The sequence below is a fragment of the Mustela nigripes genome, chromosome 12 (genome assembly GCF_022355385.1).
Source record: "Mustela nigripes isolate SB6536 chromosome 12, MUSNIG.SB6536, whole genome shotgun sequence".
NCBI classification, from domain to species: Eukaryota; Metazoa; Chordata; class Mammalia; order Carnivora; family Mustelidae; genus Mustela; species Mustela nigripes.
In genome coordinates, this window is record NC_081568.1 from 15,619,600 (window position 1) to 15,632,992 (window position 13,393).

At 37.3% G+C, this 13,393-nt stretch overlaps 1 protein-coding gene across 6 annotated transcripts in view; it reads right to left on the reverse strand.

Annotated features, from left to right (window-relative positions):
- The window catches only part of CDH18 (cadherin 18), a 982,055-nt gene that overhangs the window by 491,647 nt on the left and 477,015 nt on the right, over window positions 1-13,393 (reverse strand). The window contains exons 1-2 of one of the 6 annotated variants that reach the window (XM_059416935.1): window positions 3,323-3,563; window positions 3,073-3,098 (exon numbers count right to left, since the gene is read on the reverse strand). The exons of 4 other annotated variants lie outside the window; for them this stretch is intronic. The gene's annotated coding sequence lies outside the window, so the exon portion shown is untranslated. Of the gene's footprint in view, window positions 1-3,072; window positions 3,099-3,322; window positions 3,564-13,393 lie in introns of those variants that run through there. One more of the 6 variants, XM_059416936.1, reaches the window with a different exon arrangement.

Here is a 13,393-nt window from a genome sequence, read left to right on the forward strand (position 1 = left end):
CCATGTGCTCAAATCATGAAGCTCAATATTTCTTTTTATTATGCTATATAATACCAACCAACTAAGAACTATGCACTTAAAATCAAAATGTTTTCCTTTTACTTCTAGAGACTTTGGACATTAAAAACTACTCCAAGCACCTGGAATTACTACAGTAAACACCCACTGCTTACATTACAAACATATACATACTCCAAAAAAAAAAAAAAAAAGAAAGAAAAAGCTATTATAGAATAGAATCAGTATTTTTCATTTACTCATTACTTATATTAAAGACTCATCTGAAAGAAAAAAATTGAAGTGAAATGTGTCTCAGCCTTCACATCTGTTTTCTTTTTTTCCATTTTTAAAAAATTTCCTCTTGCTCCTACAAATTATAGTATATGCTAATATAGGCCAGTCTCTCAGTTTACAGAAAAAAAGAACACTGATAAGCTCTTCCACAGTTTGTGTTAGGGACCTAATGAAACACCAGTTGAAATTACTCCAAAGCAAGAGAAGGGGGGTTCATCACAGAACACCCAAACTGAACTATATGTGAGCAGTTGTCTACTCAAACCATGTGTTGTATGACCATTTTCTGCACACAACCTTTGGTTTTTACTACAGTATTGGTTTTCAGTGGGGGAGGGATACAAGTTTGCTCCCCCCCCCAAGGAAATAGTTAACAATGCCCGCAGATATTTTTGGTTGTCACAATTTGCAAATGCTGCTACTGGCATATTGCAGGTAGAACATATTGCTAGGCATCCTAAGAAACACAGGACAGCCTCCCATCACCCGTGAGAATTATACAGCCTGATATATCAAGAGCACCAAGGTTAAAAAGCTCTTATCCAAACTATAGTTCTACAGGCATGTATAATGCAACTACACAAAAGGCATACATGAAGCAAATTAAAAAGTTTGAAGTCCTCTACTTATTAAGAAAAGAAAAAAAAGCAAAACATCTTACACACTTGTTGTCTTAAATCTCTCAATTTCTCTTACTTTTCACCTGACTACATGGCATCAAAAACATGGATTTGAGATAAATAAATATTTTCAAGCCAATAAGTTCAGTACTTTTAATCCTAGACCTACAGAAAGGTAAATGCATGTTCAGATTCTAAAAGATTATTATATGAAAATTTCAAATACATCAGGTATACCTCAGATTTCTAATCACTGACAAGCCAAATACAGGACAAGTGAGACACATACCTGTGAACATGGGTTTGCATTCATCAGACCACAAACATCAACACGAAGCACAGTAATGGTATTTATATAAGCCAATAAAAATGTACTATATATTTACTATATATAGCACACTTCATATAAAAAATTTATGAACTTGGACTGACTCATTCATTCTCATGATTCCCACATATCCATCTGAAATAGTACATCAGGAGGAATAATTTCCAATAGCCCAATGTATAGATTTTACATGAGCATTGGTTTCTATTGCCATGTTCACTACTGTTATAGCTAATTATATCCAACATGCACAAGACAGAGTTACAGGTAAAGCTTCCCAGCTCTTAACTTTCCTTCTACTATTGTATTTTCCTTTACTATTGGATTATCTTCAGTTGGGCATTTCTGTTGCATCTAGAAAATCTAGTAAATCCTTATTTTTCTACCTGTAATTCTTGTCAGGAATTCAAAATTGACCATTGGTATCATTTTTCTCCTCCTAAAGTTAGCTGTCTCACTGAAAATTATCAGTACTATGTTTTATAAAATCCTTATCTAGCAAGGCATTAAATGAATGCCTTATTAAGTGAATAAATGTGTTGCCCTACACTAGGTTAATTTACTATCAAGAAATCCAGAATTAAACAGTACAGGAGGCTTGAAAAACTGAAAAGATGATTGGTGCTTGGACCAGAGTATTATATGACAGAACTCATTCTCTACTAGTACCATATCCTGCTACCCCCTCCCACATCCAACAAGGTACACACGAGATCTAATCTGGACCTCAAACTCTTGATTTAAAATATTTTCTCTGCTAAGACAAGTCCACTAAAATAGAAGAGAGCAATTACTGCATAAGGAAAGCCCCCTGCTTTGAAAAATCTGTGGGTGATCCCAGAGTGGAAAATAAAGGTTCCAAAACACTGTGAGAGCCTGTGGTTTTTATTTTTTATTTTTTTATTTTTTTGGCTGCATAATAAAATCTTTCTCTGATCTGTCTCTCTCAGCTCAAAGCAGTGATGCCATCACCTGAGCAAACAGAAGACCATAATAATTTTAGCTAAGAATTTTATTTTAGAATTTCTTGATATCCAGCAGGGAAATAGCCAGGAACATTTACTCTTGATTAATCTGAAAGTTCATTAAGTATGACTGGCTTTGATAGAAGGAAAAGCTGTAATAACTAGCTAATAAAATTGTATTTTTTTCACCTGTTACATGACAGGTTTTCCTAGTTCCACATCTGTACGTACCACACACACACACACACACACACACAGGCATACAAACATGCATAAGGCACAATTTTGACTTGAATTTTAGACATAAAATTTATACAGGATAATTGTTATTCCTACACTGAGACAAATCAGGTTCAAGAAGTTAAGAAAGGAAGATGCATCAGAGTTAACAAACATAAGGGCATATGTTAAATAAAGTGTGTTGCTGATCACGGGAGCCTGCCTAATTCTTTTCTCTGCATCATTTATAGTGCCCTTTAAAGAAGTAAAAGTTTCATCTTAAGCTTTAATAATAAGCACTTATGGAAGCAATTCATGGGAGGGAAAAAAAAGAATAAAAGAAAAGAGAAAATGAGCTTTGCTCAGCTGCAGCTTCAATACTGAGCTATCATGTAATTTTAAAAGGAGATTGGAAAGGCAATAATTAAAAAGCACTACCAAAATTTCAATTTCAACGTCCCTGTTTCTATTCTGACAATGCTCTCTCTCACTTTTATAGCTAGACATACATGACACCTCAATCTGATGCCATCGCTACTCCAATGTGCCTTGCAGACTACCCTTCCAACTTCTTCAGGGGCAGGGCGGATAGCAGCGCATCCACAGATAAACAGGAGCAGACACCCAGCGGGGTTATTAGACTCACATTCCAGAGGCTCCACAGCAACATTCCTGGGTAAGCAATTTTAAAAAAAAAAAATAAGAAGAAGGTATTCGAGCCATCAGGCTTCGGAAGCATTAACTACAACTTTCCCATTCCCCTTAGATCCTGCGAAACCAACCCCGGAGGAGGATTTCACCAAATACTGCTTGGACTCAGAACCGGGTAACAGCCCCATTGTACACACACATATTCATGTCACTACATAGTAAAGTGTCATTTATTGAAGCCTTACCTTGGCTGACTTGCCCTAACTGGTGGAAAGGAACTTAATTTATGAGAAGCAAAGAGGGGACTTTCCCAGTGCTCACGGCACCGCGGCGCCCGTCCTCGGAGAGCCCCAGACTCGGCTCGGCGCTCCTGCGAGCCCGGGGCTCCGCGGCTCGGTCTTCTGCAGCTCCGGAGCGCGCCTCTGATTGGCTGGCACAGCCTGTCCGCCTGATCTCTCCGCTCCCTGTCTCTCCTCCTTCCTCTCCTCCCGGGCTCTCTGGCCGCTGCCTTTCCCTTCTGCTTCCTTCTTCTTCTTTTTTTTTTTTTTTTTTTTTCCCCCCCATCGTGCATACTTTGGGGCTGCACACATTCTGTAGCACACAGGACGGACACCCTTTAGTCTCCCCTGCAAGGTCATGTGGAAAGCAATGCCATTAATTGAAAATAATAATAATAATTAAATTAAAACCCTGGATCAACAGCATCCTCCTTAGCATCCCAGCTCTTGAAAATGACAGGACTCCGTGACCGTTTAAATGATCTGTTCTCTGCGGGGAAGGGAAACCGAGGGAGGGGGAGGGGGTGCAGAAGGGGTTTGACTGTCAGATAGAGTGGGAGTAGACATCAGGAGGGAACGGGAGAAAAAGCAGGCAGGGCAGGCACTGATGTGGCAGGCTGGTAATAAATTTTCCTATTTCCGTGCAAAGTCGTCACAGCCTGCTAAACATTCAACTGCTGGCTCATTCATCAGTGAGCCACAGTCCGGTGGTAGCTGTGAGATTTAGCTTAAGTGACGCCCTTTACTGTCTTACCCCAAACTACTCATGGCATGGAGGGTTTGTACGAGACACAGCTTTCCCTTGGAGGTCAGCATTATATTTGTAAAGATAAACAGGAACCTGCAATGCCTTGCCTACCCCCTTTCTCTGGTAACGGTCAAACGTTGCCCCCCACACAAACTTCTCACCTCTTATCACTCCAGAGTACATTAAAATGATTTGTAATGTACACAGATATTAATAAACAGGAATTTGAGGCCTGATGGGCAGAATTCAAAATTGATGTGACATAGCTTAGGCACTTTCCCCCAGCACGAATTCTCTCACATTCACTCCTTAAGAACATCAAGGATATCTACTTAAAGTCGTGTAGCAAACAAGCATAGGAGTTTATCTAAATTGAATGGTTAATCCAAGGGACACTTTGCAGATACATCAAGAATTCCACAAGACCCTCAGTGATTGCAACCACTAAAAAAAGCAGCTTTACTCATTCCAGTCCTATAAATGCTCAGGTTCAGAGATTCAAAGGAACAAAGACTTAAGAGAAGCAGTGGGGTAGAGGGGCTAGACCCTTTAATTTATTTATTTGACAGAGAGAGATCACAGTAGACAGAGAGGCAGGCAGAGGGGGGGGGGGGAAGCAGGCTCCCTGCTGAGCAGAGAGCCCGATTGCGGACTCTATCCCAGGACCCTGAGATCATGACTTGAGCTGAAGGCAGCCGCTTAACCCACTGAGCCACCCAGGTGCCCCAGGACTAGACCCTTTAAAAACCAGAAAACAGATTCAGATCCTGATTCAGACTTTCATCTATATCTGAATGTGTGTAAGACTCCAGATGCTTACCTTTAAAATCTAGAGGCAACTGTCACTTCTTAGTGAAGATTAAGCAAAAATCTGTGCAATTGTGTTTAATCTATGATAAACTTTTAATAAAGGTTAGTTAATGTGTAATTGTCTCCTCCTTTTCTTCTACTTGCAGAAAGATCAGACAGGTTAAGATAAGTGGTATTTCCAGGAAATTGATAGGGCTTAACCTGAGATGGTTTGAATCGACTAGTTATATTTTACTATTTTTTATTTAGCTTGAGTGATGTGAAATGCAAAGGGATTCCATTTGCTTTGGGGTTTTGATATGATAAAACAAACTAACAGAAATAATGAAAAAAAGCACTTGCATTGGATTATTTGCAATTGTGAAGGAATTATGCATTGAAGTGAAAAGTTTTTCCTAGGTAAGACGTTAGAAGTCATTTATGATTTGAAAATTGCCAAAAACTAAACTCTCAGGGAAAAGTGGAACTAAAACAAGAGCATCAGAATAATGAGCCAATGTCGTTTCATGTTTTGTATATCTTTTCTTATGCATGCACCTCCTAATTTAAATGGATTTTCTTGGCATAGTAGCCCAACATAAGTTCTTGTTTGTGTTTACTGAAGAAAATATTGACAATAATCCATTTCAGTGTTTTGTGTGTTTACGAACTCATGGCAGCAAAGGAACAGGAGAGGTATAAAAAAAAAATAAAGGGGATATAAAGAGGAATTTTTGGTCTGTAAGAGGTCATGTAATTTCACTTTAAAATTCACATTATGACATTCTCTAGAGAAGCCCATTTATTTAACTGCCTCTGGTTGAAGGAAATAAAATGTTTGGCAACTTGCTATGGAGCTTTTGCTGAGACACAAGCAATGAGCATCCTAGGGACACACTTGAAAACAAAATGTGTTTTCACTAGTCTTCCTTGGTGGTTTTCCCTGGATAAGACCCTAATAAGCACATCTAGTGGACAGCCATAATGGAAGTCAACAGACACTTGTTCCTGAGTGGGATGACATACCGAGGGATTTGTCAGCATCACCAAACAATATAATCCATTTCTCGAAAAAGAATCAATTCACCAGGGGAGGATTTGTATCTATGAGACCACATCCAGATTAAGGGCTCTAGATTCTCCACAAATTCAATGATGCAATGTATACTGGATTTAAGTGGTTTCCAAAATTTGATATTCTGAAACCATGCCAACCTTCCCTAGCCATAGAAAAGTGAACCTGTCAGCCACTTAGTGATTCTCTTATATTTTCGGCTTAAGAAGAATAAAGTAAGTAAACCAATGCGGAACACGCTGCTTGGGGAAAGCCAGGTGGTGGGCAGGTGTTTATTTTCTCCTTATGTCAAAGATTACTTCAAAAAACTGAACAATGTATCAGTCAGCAGAATTTATTACAGACTTAATCTTTGAAACTGAAAGCATGGGCATTTCTGATCCCGAGTCCCCACTTAAGTTACCTTGGGAGAGTTATAAGAATCATTTTCGCAGGTGACAGAGAAGCATCCAACAGGCAATTGATGCTGGTCAGACTACAGAAACTGGAAAGATAAAAATTGTCATGCTAAACTGTGATCATTCTCTGAAAGACAGACTTTAGAAATGATCTCTTTAGATCTTATCTCATGCTCAATTTTACCCTGGAAATTCAGGAGGTTACACAGTGTTTGCAAATCTAAATAAAGAAGAAACACAAAGGAAATGCAGGGATAGCCCTCTTTCTAATTCAGCATTCAGAATAGTCAACTACTCCAACAGGGTGCTATGGTTTGATTTTTAACTGAAATTACTAGAAGTATAATAATATTTAAAGAGGATATGATTTAAATGTAAAGAGAAACAGCTGCTGAGAACTTAAGCAACACACAATTTCCTTTGCAGGTATTTATTTTATGTCCTGGAGTGACAGATAGTACAGGTTGTATGTATCTTTTTGAAAGAAAGGAGAAAACTTCAATTCATAAAAATGTTATCTCTAATTGTATGATCAAAGAGGACCTAACAAAGGTAACCTTTATTCATGCTGTTATCTATCACACTTCAGATTAAGAATTGCAGAGTACGGGGAAAATATTGAATGGACAATGAAGAAGAGTGATCTAACAAAAATATTTCAAGGTTAACTACGTATGTAATTACTTTAAGTAGTAGCACCTCCCTGACTCATAATAATAGTTAAATTAATGAATGCATTTTTTTAAAGATTCCATCTATTTATTTGACACAGAGAGAGAGAGAGAGAGATCGTAAGTGGGGGCGGGGGAAGCAGGATCCCTGCTGAGCAGAGAGCCCTATGCAATGCCAGGCTCCATCCCAGGACCCTGAGATCATGACCTGAGCTGAAGGTAGAGGCTTAACACACTAAGCTACCCAGGCGCCCCAATGAATGCATTTTTTAAGAAAAATTTCTTCAGTGTATGTAAAATATCAAGAACCAATGAACTTGTTTGGTCCTAAAAGAACAACATTGATAATTGACAAAGGAAAAAGTAAAGCAACTCAACTTCTATGAATATAGTTTTGATTTCTAGAAAAAAAAGATAATTGTTGCACTGTAAATGATAGAATGAAGGCACTGGTTCCCAAATAAGAGAAAATTTACTAACCATTGGACCCTAGTTTCACAAGATTCATTTTTGGAGAAAGGTTACACAAAGTACATACCAGATTGTTGGTTGGTTGTTTGTTTGTTTTAAAAGATCTGAAAACCTGTCAGCAAACTTCGTAGATTTGATGTGAATAAAATAGTACAGTAAAAGTACAGATGAGCATTTTTCCAACTTCCACAACTTGATTAAATATAGAATCTATAAATTAGAAAGTATTGAACTAAATGTGGAATTGGGCAAAGCTATAAGGTGAATAATTAAAGAGATAAGCAATTCAATAACAGAAGAAAATGGTGGGGATCACCTTAGTCTGGATCCCATTCACATAAAAGTCATGCCAGTATGACCCCACTGCTTTCTGTGATGAACACAGTAGACCAGAATAGGGGAGATGTATATGACATGATCTTTATTTATACCATCGTTGTATCTCTCATGATTTCATTACGCACACATGAAGGAGTTCTAGTACAATTACTTGGTGCAGCAATTGGCTAAGGCACCAATCTCACATGTTTAGAAATGTAGAGGTACTTACCTGGAAGAAGGTATCTAGTAGTAAGTCAGAAAGCTCTGACACCAAGCCTCCTCCAATTATTGCTTTCAACGTTATGAAAACCAAAGGGATGTATAGAAATTTTGTACAAAAACCTGTATATTTGGATGAAGAACTAGAAATATTTTTAAGAGTTTTGAAAACTTAAGTATTATCTCAAACCTAACAAAGATTACATACTACAGTTGGATCCAAAAGTATGAATATTAAATATATGGTAGTGGAGCAAGTCTTTTTGGATCAAAACCTGCTTAAGAGATTTTCTACTGACAATAGTTTCTGTGTAAGTCAATTATGTGATACAGTCATCAAAAATGTAAACATAAACAGGCATCCTGAATAAAAGGAAAGCATCACCATGTGGATGGTAATGACTTTTCTGCTCTACAATACTAAGAGTTGACCTGAAATATTGGATTTTCAGAAGACTATAGGTAATTCTGTTTCTCTTAATGAATTTACATTGTTGTGAGCCACATCATGATATATTTGTCAAGGTGACAAAGCTAATAACATCTCCAACTCATCCTGTCTCCCTCACCCCTGGCTGACCACCATCCTTACTTTTTCTGTAGTGTCCCTGCCTTGTCTACTCTTCAGCGGTCAGAATAAAGATCACCTCTTCTGAGAAAGAACCTTACCCCCACAGTCCCTGCATTTTTTTCAGTCCACAAAACATACTCCCTTGTATTTTTTAAGACCATAAAATGTTTTTAAAAGTCGATGATATCTCACTTTAAAAAAATGTTATTTTTAGAGGCCACATGGCATGGTAGTTAAGAACACAGAATCTGGAACCAAACAAACTTGAGAACTTAGAATAACTATGTGTGCTTCATTTTTTTCTTCTTCAATAAAATGTGAATATAGTACTACTATTCTCTTATGCCTCCTAGGAGGATTAAGCATGTTAAATTAAGATAACATGCTTAGAAAATTACTATGTATACAGTCATGTGTATACAAACCTGCCTCTTTTATCATTACATCTGCATATCGGGCTCCTAATTGAATACAAGCTACTGAACACCTGGTACATGGTTTGTCTAAAGGAGTTTGGTGTAATGGAGTGTAATGGCCAATGGTGTAATAGCCAAACCCTATGTCTACTATTCATATTTAATGAAAAGCTGCTCAACCACATTGTTTTAGTCTCTGGACATGGTACCTGACTTGTATTGTGGGAAACCATGCTCACTTTACAGAGCTGTCTCAGACCTTGAAGAGTTTTACACACAGAGAAGTGTCTAGTGCAGTCCTTGGCATAAAAAGGGCTTCAAATAAAGGTTAGTTGAATCCAAATTTTAAGTACTCAGTAAGCATTCATTAAATAAGTCATATTTGCTTTCTGTGCTGCATTCTGTAGCAGAAGAACACAAATCACAAACTCTTCCCTCTTTGTTAATATGAAAACACAGCTTCCTTGGCATGTTGTGAGGACAGCTCGCACTCAGTTCAGCCCCCCACATCCCTCTGTATTTACCTTTTTGGTACTGTACTATGAAAATGGATGTTCTGATGACCCTGAAGCATTCTAAATTCTTAACCATCAAGTAAATATAAATTGCACATGACATACGATATTTATAAGTACCAGAAAAGAAGTATCCAAAATGTCTATAAACTACAGTTTATAAAAAGAATTGTTTAATTAATGCTCAATTAGTCAGAACACCCAGTTGACAATATTTTCAGAACTAAATTTAATTTGCTAATGTACGTTTGTGACCATCCCAGAGAGGTTAGTAGTAGAATAGTAACTCTCAAACTTTCTGTAATTAATTCTTCTCCTACGGACATCTTATGAGACACTCTGAAAACTGATACATACATCTTAAATTTTAATAGAAGATATTCTATGTAATTCAAAACAGCTATCTAACATTTTCAAAAAAAAATCACAGCACTTATGCAAACATTTCAATCTTTTTTCCTATCACTGAACATTAATGTTGTTTTTAACTTTTTTATATTACAAATAATGCTTTTAGGAACATCTCTTCTTATAAATCTTCACCTACATTTCTGACTACTGTACTTGGATTGAATCTGAGAGTGTAACTACTAAGTGAAATATATGACCATTTCTTAAAACAGATGAATTATCTTATAGTTTCTCAAGAAAATTATAAAAGAGTAAAAGATTAATTGGTTCCTCACTACTCTTGAACAAGAACATTTCTTTAGCCATTTCCTTATTCAGTAGTTGAAAATCATTATCTCATTATTTTAATTTCTATTCATGTGAATCCTAGAATGTTTATCAACAGTTTCCTTGTTTTGTCTCTCATAATCTTCTGTCCACACCCATTCCTATGCTATGCTATTGTGAATTGAGAATTATAATGTACTTAAATTGTTGTGATTTTCAATCAGAAGGTATTTAGAAAATTGAGTTCAAAAGAAGTTTCTATACTTCTTTCTCATATTTAGCACATGTTGTATGTGTATATAAATTCATATATATTTAAAACTTTTTATGTAAACATTATATGTACATATAATACATTTACACACATACATGAATATAAGTATATAGGTATTCATGTATGCATGAACAGATTTGTTCAGAAAATGCATACAAGTTACCATAGAGAAAGCACAGATATAGGTTCCTTTGAGAGATATAAAGAGAAGTAGGGATGATACTCTCTGGCCTTAAGCTAAAACAACAACCACAACAACAAAATTGGAAAGGAGTCACTAAAATGCAATGCAACCACCATAAATTCTACAAACTTACAAGGAAAATGTTTCTCACATATGAAGAACTGATAAATTACTTCCAACAGCACCTCATCTGAGACGAGGGGGGAGAACAGAGTTGATAAGGCTTGTGTACACACATGCATGTACACATAGGTATGCGCGCACACACACACACACACACACACACACACACGTCTGAACATATCCTGGAATTAACCTTCATGGTTTTCTTATTCTTACCACCAGGAACAACTGCATAATTGGATAAAGGGTTAAAAGTAAAAATATGGGGACTGTTGCTCAAAATTAAGAATTTTAAGGGGTACCTGGTTGGCTCACTTGGTTAAGCATCTGCTTTGACTCAGTTCATAATTTCAGGGTCCTGGCATTGAGCCCTCCTTCCACCCCCCTCAAATAGGCTCCCAGCTCTGCAATCCTGAGTTGAGTTCCCTTCCCCTCTCTCTGCCTCTCCCCCTGCTCCTACTCTTGCTCTCTGACCGCCCCCCTCACCCCTGCTCGTGCTCTCTCTCTCAAATAAATGGATAAAATCTTTAAAAAAGGAATTTTAAGACAGCCAACACAAGCATCATTGCAAACATGGGAGCTTTCTGAATACGGGGTCCTGTGTGGCTCTACAGGTTTCATAATTATGAAACCCTATTCACTACTACCATCAATCCAGTAAATCAGGTTCAACTCATTTATACTGATAATCCTCTAGTCATCCATTGAGCTCTGCCTCAAGTTCTTCCATTTCCATATAGTCTACCACATTTCACCAACAACTCCTGCCTGAATTTTTGTTTGATTAGGCAGGTTAAATGTCTTTTCAGTTAACATGAGCACTTAAATTTCATACCATTGTGATGTTATCAAACTATATATATAGTGAAGGAATGAGAGGCATAAGGAATAAGTCACCCAGGCATTCTCACTCTCTTCTTTCTTTCTTTCTCTCATTCTTTCTTTCAAGTTTTTAACTGCAAGTCCATTGTGTGTGCTATGCTCAAACAATTTCTCTGTAGGGCTCTGGCATTGTAGAAGCCCAATCCTTTAGGTTGCCATAGACTGCAAGAATTATACAACAGGCCCAGGACGACATTGAAAATTCAGTCTTTAAATTTATTGCCCTGCTCTGAGTTTGGCCCTTAGAGTGGCAATATTAAATTCTAGGTAGGTTTGTGTTACTATCAGAATACTGCAGTCCTCCTGAAACATATATGTAGGCCTCAAGCCATTGCCAGAAAGGAACTGTCATTGCCCTTTGCCCATCTCAAGATTCCTCAAGCTGCCAATGTTCATTTATTACGGCTGGCATTTATATGTAGTATCCCCAACCATATGTTCCCCTATCATTGTTAAGCAGTCATTACTGACACTGATGATTTTCCATCACATTTTTCAACCCAAAATTCCTCCTTTCTAAACACCCTTAAATCTTTTAAGTATGTGCCTACAATGTTTTGAATTTTACTCCGCACGTAACAGGAATCTAATGATATAATTCCTGTATTAAAACAGCCTTGACCCATTTAATCAATCATTTTCTGAGTTTCCCCTAGAACTTCAGTGAATGCATTATGTAATAGAGTTCTTTACTATGAAATCCTTGTGCCATTATATTTATTTCTCCCCAAGGGAGTTGAAAACAAATGCTTAGATTTTGGATAGAGACCAGCTTAGGTCAAATTCTGGCATTGCCACTCATTCACTATGTTCACATTGATAAACACTGGCTCTCAGTCTGCTCTTCTTTTGATGGTATAAAAGCACTTTCTAGAGGAAATATTACGGTGATTACATATATTGGAGATAATTTACCTAATTCAGTATCTGGATTGCAATATTATGCTCAGTAGATAAAAGTTATGAAAATAGACACAACCTCTCAGTTACTATTATGATTCTACCAAAGTATAGTCATATAAAGGGCATCTTCCTATAAGTTACAAAGCTATAAGCAACTGCACAACAGGAGAACACATTGCAAACGAAAACAAGGGTAAGATTTCAGGTGAGAGCAAGAGGGTTCATTTGTTAACATCCTGCACGGTTGAGATCACCTACTTGTCTGAAAAGTGAAAGGCAGGCCCAAAGTAGGGAATCTGCAGCCATCCACAATCTGTTCAGGGAAGATAGAGATTTTCTCTGTTTTAGAGTTCCAGAGGACAAAATCAGAATCCAAAGATAAAGGGGATTGGTTTGCCAATCACAGGACCTACAGAGCACAACAGTGAGTACGTGAACCAGAGAAAGTCAGAAGAGGAACCCAAGCAAAGAGAAGCGATTCCCTTGTTGAGTGTGTTTCCTGCAAAGTCATCACTATTTACATTGGAGTTCATTATCAAGAAGTGATTCAACTATTTTAGGACATTATCAGTGTTGCTTCTACCAAATTTTGATTGATTTTGTCTGAAATCAGTTAGAACAACTATACGTGAGAATGAGGAAAGAAAGATGAATGTGCATTCACACCATTCTAAAGAAGTCAAACTTTTTTTTTCCCCCTTGTTTAGAAAGATGGGAAGGTGCCACAGGACTGTAAAAGTCATGTAAATCTGCAAAATTCTACGAAAATTGCAACATATTTAAATATCAGTGTGTGGCTG